The following is a 16,076-nucleotide window of genomic DNA, read 5'->3' on the forward strand; positions in this document are numbered from 1 at the left end:
TTTTTATCCTTTGGTCCCACAGGGTCGCTAATACCCTGATATTTTGGGAGCAGCGAACAGATCAATTGGCAGAGGCTGTCTGTGTATCATATGCGCTTTGATCCCCTTCCTTCTTTCTTTCTTGATTTCATACATATTGTCATGTTAAAAGTAATACATTGGAATTATTTTATAATATACAATGACTAACATAGATTTACATAAGTACAAATACTTGCAACAAAACATAACATGAATCACGCCATAACATTAAAAGACTACGACACACTCAACTGTAGTGTAGTTAGGGGATGGTTCTAGATACACATTAACACAGGAGTGCTATGATGCCAAATTCAAAGTAGCAGTTTGCAAGAATCCAAAACGAAAAATTCTCCTGTGGCACTGGAATGATTTTGAGATATTTGGGATTAAACTGAAATTATAAGCAAATACAGATACACAATAGCAGTGTACTAATAAGGAAGAGGTAGGACTGCCTAGGATACAGCACTGAAAGAACAGCAATAATAACAAATGTGTTTGTTTGCTTTTTACTGTGTGGACCATTGTGTATCATTTTCTACTTTTGATGCTAATGTGGTTTTTATTTTATTTTCCTGTGGGGGCCAACATGTTTTTTGGGGCTTTTTTTCTAGTGCAATGTGATTAGTCTGTGCATGTGCTGCACCCTATTAAGTTGATGGAGCCCTGGAGGAATTGTGTGTAATGTATGGGCTATCACCAAATACAGTCATTAAAAACAAAACTGTTGGGACACTAAACTTCACAGAGATACACTGGTATCCCTCACAGAGGGGAGATGGAGTGGTGGAGCAAAGTTTGTGATGTGTCTCTCTGAGGAGAGGGGCGGAGTGATATGGCCCCAGAGTGATGGGTCCTGGCAGAACTCCTGAGAGAGCAGGCAAGAGGGATCCTGTGGGAGCACTGTATAAGGAATGGAGCTGCACTGGAGGGAGCCTACCTCAGCATTGACAGGCTCCTGTAAAGTGAAAGGCAGAGTTGGCAGCATCATCCTAGATGACAGCAGTCATACCGGTGGACAGCTGCAGTGGTTGGGAGCAGAGGCAGAACTCTGGGAGGCAACTGAGTCATCTGCCGTCATACCGGTGGACAGCTGCAGTGGCTGGGACTGGGAGACTGCTTCAGCTGTATGTGTGGCCTTCAGCAGTGGTGTCAATGATCCAGTGCAGTACCACAGGAAAGGTCTGTACAAATCTGCAGTGACTTTATTCATACACCTCAGCACAGTACAGCTGGAGTCCTAATGGAGTGTAGAGACTAGCCCCTTTTTGTAAACTGCCTGAAGGTAATATAGATCAGCATCGCTGATTCATTTAATGTTGCACCGTTCCTGCCACAAGAAGACTTCAAGACACATAGTTCCAGAATAAAATAAATTGTTTAGTATTTTCCCTTGTGCAAGTTGTGAAAGAAACGATTGACAATTAAATATAATTGTAACTAGCTTGTCAACTGTTTACAAATTTCCTGAAGTTACAATCTGATTTAATAAACCAGTTCTCTGTTGAATCAAAACTTTGAACAATCTTCCTTACCTCTCTGAAGAGAACCTATGATGGAAATTCAGACTACCAGGTACAAGAGAACATAACCACTATACAGTACATTGTCAATTTACCTGCATACTGGCAAGCATCCCAAGAACACACCTATTGCGGTATTACACATGCATATTGGTTGCACCATGCATGTGTCCCATGTGGTGTTCACAAAGAGTTGCAGTACAGAGTTAGACGCACACACCAAGATGTGTATTAAATGTTTTGCACGTTCCTGGGCTGTTACAGGGGGTTGGCTAATAAGATGCAGATGTGGCATAGTAAGGGGCGTGTTGCTGAAAGTGGCTGCATATAGAGACGCTGCAGTGCTCACATTGGAGATCATAATCAGACGGATGATCTTTGCCTAGCATAGGGCTGGTGCAGGTTAGAATTGTGTGACCAATGGTGGCGTCTAAAGATGCACAAAGCATAATTGCAGCACCTGTATACACTGACAGAGGGCGTCTAAGTTCTTGCATAGTCAGATGCATGGATGTACACCAGGGAAGGGTTATATAGCAGCATTACCGCACAACTGCAGAAAAAGAAGCACGGAGGCCGCAACTGCGTACAACTCAGACTCAGGCCTTATGAGGAGTGATCTCGCCCTCTTGACAGACCCCTCCCCTATCAGGGCTGCTTCCTTAAATTTCCCAGGCTGGCTTTAGATCCCAATCCGCCCCTGACCATCTCTATGGACAAGTAGCTGTGGGGACTTTGGATAGGGCTGCAAACTCTGGAACGCACTAGCAGCCAGCATAATCTGTTCTAGTGGAATGGAGGACCCAGCCATTCTGCTTGTCTGCTATAAATTAGAGATGTGCGGCGAACACTTTTCGTGTTTTGTGTTTTGGATCTGGATCCTCGTTCGTGTTTTGGATCTGGATTGGTTTTGCCAAAACCATCCTTTCGGGTTTGGGATCTGGATTATTTTGAAAAAAAAACCACACAAAAAAACCCCTGCTAAAATCACAGAATTTGGGGGTAATTTTGATCCTACAGAATTATTAACCTCAATAACATTCATTTCCACTCATTTCAAGTCTATTCTGAACACCTCACAATATTGTTTTTAGACCAAAAGGTTGCACCGAGGTAGCTGGATGACTTTGCTAAGCGACACAAGTGTGCGGCAAAAACACCTGGCCCATGTAGGAGTGGCACTGCAGTGGCAGACAGGATGGCAGATTTAAAAAATAGTCCCCAAACAGCACAAAAAGTAGTAAGAGGTACAATGAGGTAGCTGTAGGACTAAGCTAAGCGACACAAGTGTGCGGCACAAACACCTGGCCAATCTAGAAGTGGCACTGCAGTGTCAAGACAGGATGGCAGATTTAAAAAATAGGCCCCAAACAGCACATGATGCAAAGAAAAAAAAGAGGTGAAATGAGGTAGCTCTATGACTAAGCTAAGCGACACAAGTGTGCAGAACAAACACCTGGCCCATCTAGGAGTGGCACGCAGTGGCTGAATGTCGAAAGTGGCCCGCAATTTTTTTGGCCACCGACAGCATCTCCTGCACGCCCCTGTCATTTCTAAAAAAAATTCTGCAACCCCAAATTAATTGTATGTGCAAAACATGGGATGTGCTGGAATTTGCCCAGATGTAAAACACGCACAATATTGGTGGCACAGGAGAGCGTACCCCTAAACCACACACACACGGAAAAGCCTGTAAAAATAATTTGGATAATAATAACCCTTTTATTTGGAGCTATTATAATAATATGCAGCACAGGCGAGCGTACCCCTACACCACACACGACAAAGCCTGTAAAAATAATTTGGATAATAATAACCCTTTTATTTGGAACTATTATAATAATATGCAGCACAGGCGAGCGTACCCCTACACCACACACGGCAAAGGCTGTAAAATAATTTGGATAATAATAACCCTTTTATTTGGAGCTATTATAATAATATGCAGCACAGGCGAGCGTACCCCTACACCACACAGGGCAAACCCTGTAAAAATTATTTGGATAATAATATAAGTATATTACCCTTTTATTTTGAGTAAATAATATACAGCACAGGACACTACCACTGGACTTATGGCAGCACAAGACACCACCACTGGACTGATGCAGCACAAGACAGCACCACTGGACTGGACTTATACGGCTGTACCCCTGAACTTATACAGCTGCACCACTGGACTGGACTTATACGGCTGTACCCCTGGACTTATACGGCTGCACCACTGGACTGGACTTATACGGTAGTACCCCTGGACTTATATGGCAGCAGCACTGGACTTATGGCAGCACAGGACACAACCACTGGACTTATGGCAGCACAGGACACCACCACTGGACTTATAGCAGCACAGGACACCACCACTGGACTTATGCAGCACAACACAGCACCACTGCACTGGACTTATGGCAGCACAGGACACCACCACTGTACTTATAGCAGCACAGGACACCACCACTGGACTTATGCAGCACAACACAGCACCACTGCACTGGACTTATGGCAGCACAGGACACCACCACTGGACTTATGGCAGCACAGGACACCACCACTGGACTGATGGAGCACAACACAGCACCACTGCACTGGACTTACACAGCAGCAGCACTGGACTTATGGCAGCACAGGACAAAACCACTGTGACTGGACTGATGCAGCTCAAGACACCACCACTGGACTGATGCAGCACAAGACAGCATTGGAATGACACATAAGAGAGCAGGTCGCCACCCCATGCGCCAAACCACTTTCCCACACAGACACTGAGGAGACATGTCCTCTGGCTACACTCTCCAAGACTGGAGTAAAAATGGCGGTGACGCGCGGCTCCTTATATGGAATCCAAAACCCACGAGAATCCGACAGCAGGATGATGACATTTTGCCTTGTTCTGGTTTCCGAGTCTGGCGGGAAGTCCTGAGCCGGGCCCGAGACGTGATGTTTGGGGGGGGGGGGGGGGGGGGGTTTGGTTCTCAGAGAACTGAACCCGCTATCTCTACTTACTATAAACAGACTCTAAGTTTCTGGCCAGGAATCAAAAACAATAACAGGTAATATTACCTTTACTCAATATCAGAGACAACCTGCATCTCAATTACTAACAGGCTATTTTTTTAAGACTGACTAACATTTGCCTGCTTTGTGATAGAACTAGAACTAATTGTTTCAAAAATAGAGCTGTGGAACTTGGACTGCAAAACACACTCATCTTGACTTGCCTTGAAAAAAATACTGTTTAGTATCAAAACGCGCCGGCAAGGAGCTATTCGATCTGGGGGACATTTGTACGGATCTGTGGAGGGACTCTTTGGGGCTCCGGGGACGCCTAGTTTATTAACATAATGCCTTTTTAGTCTACATGTTATGGTAGACCATCCCACATGGTGAGAGTACACTGTTCACTTGGTTTTATTGTTTGTTATATGTGAATAAAACGGTATTATACTTCATATACTCCATTGGAAATGTGGGTATTCGTACTGAGAGAAGAATAACAGGCGGAGCAGAATTCCAATAAGGCTTGTCCTTCTCCAGTCCATGCGAGAATAGTCTACCATTATAGTAGACCAATCCTTCCGGTATGAACCTGATACACAGTGTACTGACGTGATTTCATTTGGTTACAGTATTACACTATTGTGTTTCTTTCTATTGTATTTCATGTATTGGGAAAATCCTACTGGAGGAAAAGGTTTACCTCCTAATAAGGAGCCTTATTGAACATTACTCTAACAATGCCTGTGGATTGCTTGGTGAAATTTTTTTATTGACGGCAAACATGTCCGCATAACCCAGCCTGTCAACAGTGGTTCATATTACTATAACTATAAAAGGTACTTCAGTATCATTCTGATGGCAGTGGTTATTGCAAACTATGAGTTCATCTTTCTGTATGTCGCCAGGAATGGGCAGGCTTCAGATGGTGGCACTTTGAAGAATAAACAGATCTACGAGAGACTCACCTCCAACACCCTTCACTTGCTGACTGTCCAGGAAACAAAGTATGGCCTAAATTTTGTGTTCGTGACGGACAAGGCATTTGCCCTGCACGAGCACATCATTAAACCATATCTGCAAAGGGGCCTTAGCAAAGAGAAGCAGATCTTTAACTACAGGATATCCAGGGCACGCCGTATTGTGGAGAGTGCCTTTGGAATCCCAAGCAACAGATTCCGCATCTTCCACACTGCCATCAACCTGAGGGTGGACAAAATTGACTGGGTCATCAGTGCGTGCTGTGTCCTGCACAATTTGCTCTGCTGCAAAGCCACGCAGCAAAGACCTACAGGCACAGCTCCGCAAGAAGACCCAGACCTGCCAAAGGAGGTAGTGCCAATGTCCTCAATGGAAGCACCTGTACTTCAGTACACGTGGAATGCACGGGCTAAACAAGTCAGGGAACAGTACATGGCCTATTTCAACGGAGTGGGTGCTGTCGATTGGCAGGAGGAGTCCATTAGGTAAAGTAGAGTGGACTATACCTGTTCTCCTGTCATTACAAGCATTGCACAAGGACATTTAAATACTGTGTCTCTACTTACTGAAAGTGGCTGTGAACTTTCATCCACATTTGCCACTTTGTCAACCTCCTTCTCGGCCATCAGCGCGATGCCAGACCTCTGCATCTCCTGGCTGAGAGTAAAGGTGAGCAGGTCATAGTACCAGAGGGAGGTCTGGTACACCTCTTTGGCTCTAGCACCAGATCTCCGGGAGCTATCCATTTTCTTGTGCTTTAAGAAAACCATACATAGGTTCTGGATTTTCCTGCGAGCCCAATCCACGGTGGCATCAGTATAGCAGGACCTACTGAAAGCCGTCAACTCTTCAAGCGCTTTGGTCCTTTTGACCTTATTCATATACTCTTTGGATTTCATGCGCCACAGACATTCCTTCTCCCTATACTGTTCAATAGTTAGAAATATTTTTATTGGGGTACTTTACAGAAAACTTTAAGAAATTTCCTTATTTATAAATGTATTTTTATAGGGGGACAGGGGCACATATATAAACCAATCAGTGGGCATACGAAGGCATTGCTGGCCAGCGTGGGCAATAAAGCAATCAGTGGGCACATAAATATTGGTGGCCTGTGTGGCCATATATTAAACAATCAGTGGACATACACAGTATGATGGACAGTATGGGCATAGGAGAGCATTGGTGGCCAGGCGTACACATACCAGCAGGGCCGGCTCCAGGCCTACTAGCACCCTGAGCGAGAAAATGTAAAAGCCCCCCCCCATGCGCGCACCGAAGGCGCGCGCGTTCCCGGAAAAGTGGGCATGGCCTCTGGAAAAGTGGGCGTGGCCTCGTAACTTCATATCATCAAACTATAAATATATTTTCACACAATTAGCAGCCTTACACATAGCCACAGTAGTGTTCCTTACACACAATGTCTCCAGTATAGTGCCAGATACACATAATGTGCAGTGCCAGATAGACATGACATGCCCCCCAGCAGTGCCAGCTACACATGACATGCCCCGCAGCAGTGCCAGCTACACATGATATGCCCCGCAGCAGTGCCAGCTACACATGATAGTGTTCACTTTTTAGGGCATGGTGCTGATCACAGGGAGGGCACATTTTTAAGTTAGGAGGGCAAAATTATGTACATACTGCTTGTTGTTCCCATACCTATATGCCAAAGCATGGACAGTGCGCGCCAAAGGCGCGCAGCAAAAATTAAGGGGAGTTACTTCGTGGGGAAGGTACGTGGCCACATAATAGTGGCAATTTGCATTACACCACACAGTAGTGCAGCTAATACACACTGCACCAGGTAGAACCTCCTATACACTTTGCGCCAGGCACAGCACTGAGACACATTGCACCAGGGAGAGCACTGAGACACATTGCCTAGCCACAGACGCCTAGCGGGAACACTACATGACATGCCCCCCAGCAGTGCCAGCTACACGTGACATGCCCCCCAGCAGTGCCAGCTACACGTGACATGCTCACCAGCAGTGCCAGCTACACGTGACATGCCCCCCAGCAGTGCCAGCTACACGTGACATGCCCTCCCCAGCAGTGCCAGCTACACGTGACATGCCCCCCCAGCAGTGCCAGCTACATAAATGGTCACACAGTGCCAGATATGCACCCACAGTTCAGATACATAAATGCCCCCAAAGTGCCAGATACATAAATGCCCCCACAGTGCAGATATGCCCCCCACAGTGCCAGATACATAAATGCCCCCACAGTGCCAGATACATAAGTGCCCCCACAGTGCCAGATAATAAGAATTTACTCACCGGTAATTCTATTTCTCGTAGTCCGTAGTGGATGCTGGGAACTCCGTAAGGACCATGGGGAATAGCGGGCTCCGGCTGGTGTGCACTGGCTCCTCCCACTATGACCCTCCTCCAAGCCTCAGTTAGGACACTGTGCCCGGACGAGCAGACATAATAAGGAAGGATTTAGAATCCCGGGTAAGACTCTTACCAGCCACACCAATCACACCGTACAACTCGTGATACTATATCCAGTTTGACAGTATGAAAACAACTGAGCCTCTCAACAGATGGCTCAACAATAACCCTTTAGTTAACAATAACTATTTACAAGTATTGCAGAAAATCCGCACTTGGGATGGGCGCCCAGCATCCACTACGGACTACGAGAAATAGAATTACCGGTGAGTAAATTCTTATTTTCTCTGACGTCCTAGTGGATGCTGGGAACTCCGTAAGGACCATGGGGATTATACCAAAGCTCCCAAACGGGCGGGAGAGTGCGGATGACTCTGTAGCACCGAATGAGAGAACTCCAGGTCCTCCTCAGCCAGGGTATCAAATTTGTAGAATTTTGCAAACGTGTTTGCCCCTGACCAAGTAGCTGCTCGGCAAAGTTGTAAAGCCGAGACCCCTCGGGCAGCCGCCCAAGATGAGCCCACCTTCCTTGTGGAATGGGCATTTACAGATTTTGGCTGTGGTATGCCTGCCACAGAATGTGCAAGCTGAATTGTACTACAAATCCAGCTAGCAATAGACTGCTTAGAAGCAGGAGCACCCAGCTTGTTGGGTGCATACAGGATAAACAGCGAGTCAGATTTTCTGACTCCAGCCGTCCTGGAAACATATATTTTCAGGGCCCTGACAACGTCTAGCAACATGGAGTCCTCCAATTCACTAGTAGCCGGCACCACAATAGGCTGGTTCAGGTGAAATGCTGACACCACCTTAGGGAGAAATTGGGGACGAGTCCTCAACTCTGCCCTATCCATATGGAAAATCAGATAAGGGCTTTTACATGATAAAGCCGCCAATTCTGAGACTCGCCTGGCTGAAGCCAAGGCTAATAACATGACCACTTTCCACGTGAGATATTTCAGATCCACGGTTTTTAGTGGCTCAAACCAATGCGATTTTAAGAAACTCAACATCACGTTGAGATCCCAAGGTGCCACAGGAGGCACAAACGGGGGCTGAATATGCAGCACTCCTTTCACAAATGTCTGAACTTCAGGTACTGAAGCTAGTTCTTTTTGAAAGAAAATCGACAGAGCCGAGATCTGTACTTTAATGGAGCCTAGTTTTAGGCCCATATCCACTCCTGCTTGCAGGAAATGCAGAAATCGACCTAGTTGAAATTCCTCTGTTGGGGCCTTATTGGCCTCGCACCATGCAACATATTTTCGCCATATGCGGTGATAATGCGTTGCCGTAACATCTTTCCTGGCCTTAATAAGCGTAGGAATTACTTCTTCCGGAATACCCTTTTCCTTTAGGATCCGGTGTTCAACCGCCATGCCGTCAAACGCAGCCGCGGTAAGTCTTGGAACAGACAGGGCCCCTGCTGTATCAGGTCCTGTCTGAGCGGTAGAGGCCACGGGTCCTCTGAGAGCATCTCTTGAAGTTCCGGGTTCCACGCTCGTCTTGGCCAATCCGGAACCACGAGAATTGTGTTTACGCCTCGCTTTCTTATTATTCTCAATACCTTTGGAATGAGAGGCAGAGGAGGGAACACATAAACCGACTGGTACACCCACGGTGTCACTAGAGCGTCCACAGCTATCGCCTGAGGGTCCCTTGACCTGGCGCAATATCTTTTTAACTTTTTGTTGAGACGGGACGCCATCATGTCCACCTGTGGTTTTTCCCAACGGTTTACCAGCATCTGGAAGACTTCTGGGTGAAGTCCCCACTCTCCCGGGTGGAGGTCGTGTCTGCTGAGGAAGTCTGCTTCCCAGTTGTCCACTCCCGGAATGAACACTGCTGACAGTGCTAGTACATGATTCTCCGCCCATCGGAGAATTCTTGTGGCTTCTGCCATCGCCATCCTGCTTCTTGTGCCGCCCTGTCGATTTACATGGGCGACTGCCGTGATGTTGTCTGACTGGATCAGCACCGGCTGGTGTAGGAGCAGGGATCTTGCTTGACTTAGGGCATTGTAGATGGCCCTTAGTTCCAGAATATTTATGTGAAGGGAAGTCTCCTGACTCGACCATAGTCCTTGGAAGTTTTTTCCCTGTATGACTGCCCCCCAGCCTCGAAGGCTGGCATCCGTGGTCACCAGGACCCAGTCCTGTATTCCGAACCTGCGGCCCTCTAGAAGATGGGCACTCTGCAGCCACCACAGTAGAGACACCCTGGTTCTTGGAGACAGGGTTATTAAGCGATGCATCTGAAGATGCGATCCGGACCACTGGTCCAACAGGTCCCACTGAAAGATTCTGGCATGGAACCTGCCGAAGGGAATTGCTTCGTAAGAAGCCACCATCTTTCCCAGGACCCGTGTGCAGCGATGCACTGATACCTGTTTTGGTTTCAGGAGGTCTCTGACTAGAGATGACAACTCCCTGGCTTTCTCCTCCGGGAGAAACACTTTCTTCTGGACTGTATCCAGAATCATACCCAGGAACAGTAGCCGTGTCGTCGGAACCAGCTGTGACTTTGGGATATTCAGAATCCAGCCGTGCTGATGCAGCACCTCCTGAGATAGTGCTACTCCCACCAACAACTGTTCCTTGGACCTCGCTTTTATTAGGAGATCGTCCAAGTACGGGATAATTAAAACTCCCTTTCTTCGAAGGAGTATCATCATTTCCGCCATAACCTTGGTAAATACCCTCGGTGCCGTGGACAGTCCAAACGGCAGCGTCTGGAATTGGTAATGGCAATCCTGTACCACAAATCTGAGGTACTCCTGGCGAGGATGGTAAATGGGGACATGCAAGTAAGCATCTTTGATGTCCAGGGATACCATGTAATCCCCCTCGTCCAGGCTTGCAATAACCGCCCTGAGCGATTCCATCTTGAACTTGAATTTCTTTATGTACGTGTTCAAGGATTTCAAATTTAGAATGGGTCTCACCGAACCGTCCGGTTTCGGTACCACAAATAGTGTGGAATAATAACCCCGGCCTTGTTGAAGTAGGGGTACCTTGATTATCACCTGCTGGGAACACAGCTTGTGAATTGCCGCTAGCACCGCCTCAATGTCTGAGGGAGCAATCAGCAAGGCAGATTTTAGGAACCGGTGGGGTGGGGACGCCTCGAATTCCAGCTTGTACCCCTGAGATACTATTTGCAGGATCCAGGGATCCACCTGTGAGCGAACCCACTGATCGCTGAAATTTTTGAGGCGACCCCCCACCGTACTTGGCTCCGCCTGTGGAGCCCCACCGTCATGCGGCGGACTTGGAAGAAGAAGCGGGGGAGGACTTTTGCTCCTGGGAACCTGCTGTTTGTTGCAGCCTTTTTCCCCTACCTCTGCCTCTGGACAGAAAGGACCCGCCTTTTCCACGCCTGATTTTCTGGGTCCGAAAGGACTGAACCTGATAAAACGGCGCCTTCTTAGGCTGTGAGGGGACATGGGGTAAAAATGCTGACTTCCCAGACGTTGCTGTGGAAACTAGGACCGAGAGACCATCCCCAAATAATTCCTCACCCTTATATGGCAACACTTCCATGTGCTTTTTTGAATCTGCATCTCATGTCCACTGGCGAGTCCATAAGCCTCTCCTAGCAGAAATGGACAATGCACTTACTTTAGATGCCAGTCGGCAGATTTCCCTCTGTGCATCTCTCATATATAAGACTGAATCTTTTATATGGTCTATGGTTAACAGGATCGTGTCTCTGTCTAATGTGTCAATATTTTCTGACAGTTTATCTGACCACGCAGCGGCAGCACTGCACATCCAAGCTGACGCAATAGCTGGCCTAGGTATAATGCCTGTGTGTGTATATACAGACTTCAGGATCGCCTCCTGCTTTCTATCAGCAGGTTCCTTGAGGGCGGCCGTATCCGGAGACGGTAGTGCCACCTTTTTAGACAAACGTGTGAGCGCTTTATCCACTCTAGGGGGTGTTTCCCAACGTGACCTATCCTCTGGCGGGAAAGGGAACGCCATTAGTACCTTCTTAGGAATTACCAATTTTTTATCAGGGAAAGCCCACGCTTCTTCACACACTTCATTTAATTCATCTGATGGGGGAAAAACTACGGGTAGTTTTTTCTCTCCAAACATAATACCCTTTTTAGTGGTACCTGTAGTTATATCAGAAATGTGTAACACCTCTTTCATTGCCTCAATCATGCAGTGAATGGCCTTAGTGGGCATCAGGTTAGACTCATCGTCGTCGACACTGGTGTCAGTATCAGTGTCGACATCTGGGTCTGCTTGAGGTAGCGGGCGTTTTAGAGCCCCTGACGACCCATGCGACGCCTGGGCAGGCACGAGCTGAGAAGTCGGCTGTCCCACATTTGGCATGTCGTCAATTTTCTTATGTAAGGAGTCTATATGTGCACTCATTACTTTCCATAAGCCCATCCACTCAGGTGTCTGCCCCGCAGGGGGTGACATCCCTTCTAAAGGCATCTGCTCCGCCTCCACATTATTATCCTCATCAAACATGTCGACACAGCCGTACCGACACACCGCACACACACAAGGAATGCTCCGAATGAGGACAGGACCCACAAAAGCCCTTTGGGGGGACAGAGTGAGAGTATGCCAGCACACACCAGAGCGCTATATAATGCAGGGACTAACTGAGTTATGTCCCCTATAGCTGCTTTTTCTATATAATATATACTGCGCCTAAATTTAGTGCCCCCCCCTCTCTGTTTTTACCCTGTTCTGTAGTGTAGACTGCAGGGGAGAGCCGGGGAGCTTCCTTCCAGCGGATCTGTGAAGGAGAAATGGCGCCAGTGTGCTGTGAGAGATAGCTCCGCCCCTTTTCCGCGGACTATTCTCCCGCTTTTTTCCATATTCTGGCAGGGGTATTTTCCACATATATAGCCTCTGGGACTATATATTGTGGAGTTTTTGCCAGCCAAGGTGTTATTATTGCTTCTCAGGGCGCCCCCCCCAAGCGCCCTGCACCCTCAGTGACCGGAGTATGAAGTGTGTATGAGGAGCAATGGCGCACAGCTGCAGTGCTGTGCGCTACCTTGGTGAAGACTGATGTCTTCTGCCGCCGTTTTTCCGGACCTCTTCTTGCTTCTGGCTCTGTAAGGGGGACGGCGGCGCGGCTCCGGGACCGAACACCAAGGACTGGGCCTGCGGTCGATCCCTCTGGAGCTAATGGTGTCCAGTAGCCTAAGAAGCCCAATCCGGCTGCAAGCAGGCGAGTTCGCTTTTTCTCCCCTTAGTCCCTCGCTGCAGTGAGCCTGTTGCCAGCAGGTCTCACTGAAAATAAAAAACCTAAACTATACTTTCTTTCTAAGGGCTCAGGAGAGCCCCTAGTGTGCATCCAACCTCGGCTGGGCACAAAATCTAACTGAGGCTTGGAGGAGGGTCATAGTGGGAGGAGCCAGTGCACACCAGGTAGTCATAAATCTTTCTAGAGTGCCCAGCCTCCTTCGGAGCCCACTATTCCCCATGGTCCTTACGGAGTTCCCAGCATCCACTAGGACGTCAGAGAAACATAAGTGCCCCCACAGTGCCAGATATGTCCCCACAGTGCCAGATATAAAAATGCCCACACAGTGCCAGATATGTCCCCACAGTGCCAGATATAAAAATGCCCCCACAGTGCCAGATATGTCCCCACAGTGCCAGATATAAAAATGCCCCCACAGTGCCAGATATGCCCCCACAGGGCCAGATACATAAATGCCCCCAGTGCCAGATGCATAAATGCCCTCAGTGCCAGATGCATAAGTGCCCACACAGTGCCAGATACATTATTGCCCCCCACAGTGTCAGATACATTAATGCCCCCAGTGCCAGATATGCCCCCACAGTGCCAGATACATTAATGCCCCCAGTGCCAGATATTCCCCCACAGTGCCAGATACATAAATGCCCCCAGTGCCAGATATGCCCCCACAGTGCCAGATACATTAAATGCCCCCCAGTGCCAGATATGCCCCCACAGTGCCAGATAAATAAATGCCCCCCACAGTGCCAGATAAATAAATGCCCCCCACAGTGCCAGATAAATAAATGCCCCCCCCCCCACAGTGCCAGATAAATAAATGCCCCCCACAGTGCTAGATAAATAAATGCCCCCACAGTGCCAGATACATTAAATGCCCAGTGCCAGATATGCCCCCACAGTGCCAGATAAATAAATGCCCCCCACAGTGCCAGATAAATAAATGCCCCCCACAGTGCCAGATAAATAAATGCCCCCACAGTGCCAGATAAATAAGTGCCCCCACAGTGCAGATATACCCCCACAGTGCCAGATACATAAATGCCCCCACAGTGCAGATACATAAATGCCCCCACAGCGCAGATATGCCCCCACAGTGCAGATACATAAATGCCCCCACAGTGCAGATACATAAATGCCCCCACAGCGCAGATATGCCCCCACAGTGCCAGATACATAAATGCCCCCCACAGTGCAGCTGACCCGACAGTGCCAGATATGCCCCCACAGTGACAGATCCGTAAATGCCCCCCCAGTGACAGATCCATAAATGCCCCCACAGTGCAGATACATAAATGCCCCCACAGTGCCAGATATGCCCCCACAGTGCCAGATACATAAATGCCCCCCACAGTGCAGCTGACCCCACAGTGCCAGATATGCCCCCACAGTGACAGATCCATAAATGCCCCCACAGTGCAGATGACCCCACAGTGCCAGATACATAAATGCCCCCACAGTGCAAGATATGCCCCCAGTGACAGATCCATAAATGCCCCCACAGTGACAGATCCATAAATGCCCCCCACAATACCTGCGATGCGGGGGGGAGGCACTGCTGCTGTCAGAGGGCGCGGGCCGGGATCGGAGGACTCTTCCAACGGTGGTGTGATCTGCGGGGAGGGGGAGTGTGGCTGTCTGCAGGCTTGCCTGGATGACTTCAACGGTGGTGTGCTGTATGCGCGCTGCGCGGCGCCGGCGTCTGACGTCAGACGCCGGCGCAGCGCGCATATCGCGCACCACAGTTAAAGGCCGGGGAGAGCTGAACAGCAGGGTCGGCTCCAGGTACGAATATGGCGGCGCCCTGCGCGGCCGCTCTATTCGAACATGCCTGGAGCCGGCCCTGCATACCAGAGGATGAAATAGGATGGGTATCCCAAATCAGAGGAGAGTGTGTGTGTCTGCACTGATGGTACACCGCACGATGCTGGAGAAGATGGCGTCGGGTGGGTGTTTACAAGAAATGCCACTCAAATGACGCGGGTCGTACGATTCAAACACACACGATCAGCACCCAGACGGAGGTCGGATTGACGAATCTTGACTGCAGCAGGTCTAGATCTCCAATTCGACATAGGAGTGGCGGGTACGCACATCGGATCGGAATAGTTTGCAAAACAGGTATGATTCTGCACTTTTTCCTTAAGATCGCGTCGAAATCGGGGCTTTTTGCACGATGTCGTCCTGGTGTGTACCCAGCCTTACAGTTTTATTAGATGCATAGACAGTGCTATTTTTGTAAAAAAAAAAAAAGGTTCAGAAACTCCCGGGAGTAGGCAGTGGTGGACGGAGCTGTGGGTAATGAAGGAGGAGCTACAGTGGGTGGGGGCACCTTTGTAAGAATAAAGACTTTTCCTACGTAAGAATAAAGAATTTGCGGGTGCCCCCCCAAAAAGAGGTGTGACCTAGCTGTAAGGGGCGTGGCCTTGCAGGAAAAGACTACCTTATATCCCCATTTTGCTACCTGCACGCTGGCCACCAGAGGAAAAATAAAAATCCTGATTCATGCCACTGACATTATTTGAAATTTTTCCTCCTTATTGTAATGCCCCTTACACACACTGCCACACCGTAAAGCCCATAACACAATATGCCACACACCATAATGGCCATTACACAATGACACACCATAATGCCCCTTAGAAATTATGCCCCACAGTATAATTTATTTTAAATTACCTGCGCGTTGTCAGGGGATTCATGCTCTGGGTTCCATACTCATTGCCAATGGGTTTCTCTGCTCGCTACCAGCTGCCAAGGGCTTTCCCTGCTCATTGGCAAGGCGTTTCCTGCTTGTGGCCAAGAGTTTCAGTTTCTGGTCATCTGTGACAGGGAGCACAGAGGGCTGTGGTGGCTATTATTCTGAAACCACCAAAAATTAAAAAAACAAAAACAAAACTTTGTTGGCGCC

This window comes from Pseudophryne corroboree, chromosome 4 (assembly GCF_028390025.1).
Source record: "Pseudophryne corroboree isolate aPseCor3 chromosome 4, aPseCor3.hap2, whole genome shotgun sequence".
Classification (NCBI taxonomy): domain Eukaryota; kingdom Metazoa; phylum Chordata; class Amphibia; order Anura; family Myobatrachidae; genus Pseudophryne; species Pseudophryne corroboree.